This window comes from Myotis davidii, unplaced genomic scaffold (genome assembly GCF_000327345.1).
Source record: "Myotis davidii unplaced genomic scaffold, ASM32734v1 scaffold238, whole genome shotgun sequence".
Lineage (NCBI taxonomy): Eukaryota > Metazoa > Chordata > Mammalia > Chiroptera > Vespertilionidae > Myotis > Myotis davidii.
In genome coordinates, this window is record NW_006293779.1 from 7,368,726 (window position 1) to 7,373,568 (window position 4,843).

A 4,843-nucleotide genomic window follows, 5' to 3' on the forward strand; every position below is an offset into this window, starting at 1 on the left:
TAAGAGCTATGCTACTGCCCACAGGTGTGGAGAGGCTGTGAGATGCCACACAGGCCCTGCGGAGGCTCGCTGGGTGGCCCCACTCCTGATGGGCCTCAGACCCTGTCTCTGCCTAACCCGAGGCCTCACCTGCGCAAGGGGAACCACCTCTGAGGATCGTTAGAGGATCGAGTGCGATGATGTATGGAGGACACGGGCCTGGTGTAGCTGTGACTGCACAAGTCACTTAACTTCCGACCTCATTTCCTTTGAAAGAGTGAAGACGATGACCTGGGCCTTTCAGGGTAATTGAGGGGGTACAATGGGATAATGTGTGCGATTGTGTTATATAAACACACTGAGTTTCATCAGAGAAGACCTTCACAAGGATCTTGGTCACTCGTTCAGTTTCAGCACTCACACATGCATTCTGACGTGGGAAGAGTTTTCCCTCCCTCCGTTTTGTCCTTTTCATCTTCATTGACCTGAGATTGAGTGTTGATGTTCTTGTTTCCCATGCGCTGAAAGATATAATCCATTCACTCCCAAGCCTTTAGGTTTTTTTAGAAAACGATCTTGTTTATTACTGGCATCACTTTCTTATATGTCATTCTTTGTTATTTTATTCTGAACCCTAACTTTGCTTATGGTGCCCAGAGTAGGAAATAATCTTTGACAGTTTCTTAGGCTGTAGGGGAACGATTACTTTCTGTCCCTCATTCCCCATTCAAAAAAAGTATATCTTTATTATAAGAGTAATGCCATCACTTTATATACATTTTAGATGGAAGGAAGAAAGAAGAAAAATTGCCCACAATCCCATTGGGACAACTATTGGTAGTTTATGACTGTGAACCTTCACTTTTCTATAAATATTTTACGTATCTTTACGTACATACCTTCCATAACCACAGTCATATACAGTATGGATCTTGCTTCTCTTCCTCGGCCGATGTTTTCTCCGTGGCTGCATGTCTTTGGTGCCCGTCTCGCGGATTGTGAGGGTCTCGGCTCTCAGTGTTCAGCGTGGTGTCTGACAGATGTGAGTGTCAATGAATGGGAGCGTCGGCCATGACTCACCCGGAGTTTGTATCATTTCCTATCGAGGCCCAGACATGGGTTTCCCGGGTCAGGTGCTCATCAGGCTTTTAAGACAGGCACTTGCCACATGGCTTCTGAAAAGGGCCGTTTCCGCTCACAAAGCCCTTGGCACGCCTCTCGGCCTCCCCGTCCTCCAGGTCCCCTCCCACCCTTTGTCTTCAGCTTTGGTAAGCAAGCTTAGCAGGTCAAGTTGTTACCGCGTTATTTTAAGTGTCATTATTTAAAAGACTACCAGTGTTGAACTTTTTCGTTGAGTGTTTCCTAGCAATGGTTTCTTCTCGTGGGGTCTCTTTGTGACCTATTTAACAGTTGGAACCACTTAAAACGTTCTTATTGAATTACATGGGCCCTTAAATAAAGATATTAGTCCTTTGTCACAGGAACTGCAAGTGTTTTTCCTCACTTAGTCTTGTTTTGGCTATGTGTTTTTTTAAAATTCTCTCTCTCTCTCTCTCTCTCTCTCTCTCTCTCTCTCTCTCTCTCACACACACACACACACACACTGAGCTGTCTCCTGTCTGAGGCTGTCACAGACACCGCTTACCATCCAGGCTAGTTCTGACGGTAGCACCCCGAGCCCAGCAGGAGAGACTCCCCAGCCTCCTGGGCTCCTAGCAGAGTGGACACGTGTCCGGCACGGGAAATGGGATGTGCTTACCACCCCGAAGTGCCGTGTGAAGGACACGGGCTCTTCACAGACCAGGGAATGTGTTTCCCTTGACTTCGGGAAGTAGAGTGGACAGGAAGGAGCTGAGAGAACTATTGCTTTGGTTTGATGACAGGCCATATTTCAGCTCTTCACAGCTGGGATCCTCCAGCTCTCCTTCCTTTCCTCTAGGACCCATGCTTCTGAAGAGGTCCTGGCAGCTACTCATTTGGCATCTCAAGGCCTCAGCCAGGCGCTCTGGGCTCCCGTGCTCCCCCACCCCCCGCCCAGCTTTTCCAGATGGTTTTCTGGCAAAGAGACACTAGGTCCCGAGGAGGTTTGCGGATTAAGAAATGCTGATAACCTCACCTTCTCCTCTCAACGTCTTCCCCTGCAAGAGGGTGCGATCCTGCCTGTTCACCTCGGGCAGCCTTGCATGGGCCTCCTTAGCCAAGTTCGTCTATGTGACGTGCTAGCCAACAGCCTCGGGGGTGACGGAAGACGGGGAGGCCACCGAGTCTGAATTTTACAATAGAAGCCTCGCCTTGCTGTTCTTCCGGAGGAAGTACGTTGCGTTTCTTCTCAGGCTGAGGAGTTGGAGCGGCCAGGTGGCTTTGGCAGCCCCTCAGTAAGGATGCCAGACACAGGGGTTAGACCAGGGGGAAGCTAACTAGTGCCTGGTTGCACTAGTACAATAGAGCACTTATGCCCAGCTGGTGTGGCTCAGTGGTTTAGCACTGACCCACGCACCAAGAGGTTGCTGGTTCTATTCCCAGTCGGGACGCATGCCCTGGTTTCAGGCTCAATCCCTGGTGGTGGTGGTGGTGGTGTGGAAGGCAGCTAGTCGATGTTTCTCATATTTCTACCTCTCCCTCTCCCTCCTTCCCTCTTTAAAATCAATAAAAACATTAAAAAAGAGAGAGAGAGCACTGACAACTGAAGGGAGATCCTCAGAGTCATTCCAGACTGTTTGCAAGTCCCTTTCATTTTTTTAAAAAAAAAATATTGATTTTTTTTTTTTTTACAGTGAGGAAGGGAGAGGGATAGAGAGTTAGAGACATCGATGAGAGAGAAACACCGATCAGCTGCCTCCTGCACACCCCCTACCAGGGATGTGCCTGCAACCAAGGTACATATCCTTGACCAGAATCGAACCTGGGACCCTTCAGTCCGCAGGCCGACGCTCTATCCACTGAACTACACTGGTCAGGGCAGTCCCTTTCATTTTGGCCTTTAATTGCCCTTTGTTCTTGACGTCCTTCCTGCCCAGGAGTCCTATCCTTTTTCCTCATCGGGGTCTGCGTGCAAGTCTGTGACGGAGCCCACGAGGGAGAAGGACCTACCCTGGGCTTTCTCATCATCGTGGCCAGGATGAAGGCACACGAAGACATTACATGGACTTCCGGGTCTAGATCTATAAATATATTTATTATAATATAACAAGAACTTAACGATAAACATATACTATGTACAATACCATTACAGAGAACCCTGTTTGTATCATTCACAGAAATCGCCAGTTTTGCTCCAGTGTGATCAGTGAGGAGAGAAACGGAATTTCAGTGCCACCTGTGTTGAGTCCTGCTGACCGCTAACACCTCCTTTGGAGGCAGACGCACACCAATGCTAACATTAGCCCTGCCCCGGGCAGTTAGAAATTTGTGCTCCAGTCCTTGGGTTCACACTTGCACCCTGTTTGACATAAATACTGTAAATGACATACAACGTATGTAGTTTTGTGCTTATTACTTTTTAAAAGAATAAATAATATTAAAAACTGCATCACGAAGCTCGGTGTCTCGTCCGAGTGGGAGCCACACCTGTCCGTGCGAGCATGAGCGCTCGGTCGTCCTCGCGGAGAGACGGGAAGCGTGGCCTGGCCGTTGCTCCTTACCAGTGGCTTTTTATTATTTTATTTTATTTTTTTAAATCATGAAATGCAAGTTGACTTCCCAGATATAAAAATGGTAAATGTGTATTTGGTACCAACGTCAACTAAACAGCGCAGCGGCGGCGGCGTTCTTCCTGCCCTGGCGTGGACACTGACTACCGCGTGAGGTGTGCGGGTCTGAGGACGGCCTTGGCGGGAAGGCCTTTCTCCTTTGAGCCATGGGTGGCCGCCCTCCTGGCTTCCCTGTCTCGGGTTAATAAGCTGCTAGAAGATTCTGCCCATGCCCCAGGCCTCGGTTGTCATGGCTCGTCTACGCAGGCTGCCCCACCCTGAGCGCGTGGTGGCAGGTGCCGTGCTATAGAGCTACGAATATAAGTATCAAAAATAGTCCCCCGTGCTTTGTGGACACGTCCTCCCGTCCTCCGCCCCGGGGCCTCAGCCTTCCCCCAGGAGGGAGCTGGTCGTTTCCTGCTAGAACAGCCTCTTTATTGGATGATCTCCCAGGAGGCACAGCTCGTAGGGGGCTGTCCGGGAGTTACTTTCTCTAAAAATAAAACGGGTGCCTCTGTGCCACCCAGGCGAGCTCCTCTCTTCTGCACGTAGAAAAACTAGAGCCCGTGCCACCCTGGCACAATCTCCTCAGAGCTCCGGGGCTCCCGCCTGCTCCCCGGCCTGGCCGCCTCCTCTCCGTACTTAAAAATAGCCTTTTGTTTATCAAGAAAACGCCTTGGAAATCTAAATACTTCATATTGGATAAGAGAAAGCTAGCACGATCATCTGGCCCTTCTGCAGCAAAAACATGGTAGAAGAACCTGGGAAGGACAGCCGCTCTCCCAACGGTCCCTACGGCTGCCCCTGCGGCGGCTCCAGCCACGGCGGGCCCTGCGCTGCGATCCCGCCCGTCTGCTCTCGGCCACTGGGAGTGTAGGCTGGTTAAAAACAAAATAGGAATCAAAGTGATAAGGACACTTTGATCTTATCCCAAGGGAGCCTGACGCCTACGATTGTTACAGGATAACTGGTCTGTGGTGGTCTAGGGGTCCGGTTTGCTCTGCAGGAAGGAAAAGCAGCTGCTCTCTCCCAGTTGAAAAATATGTGAGACTCTATTGCACCGGGCAGAGCGAGCGCCTCCGTCAGAGCAAGTCCTTCCGCAGAGCCCGAGGCCGCCTGGAAGGTGGGTCCCTGTGCCCCGAGCCAAGCCCGGGTCCCCAACAGGCAAGGACGAC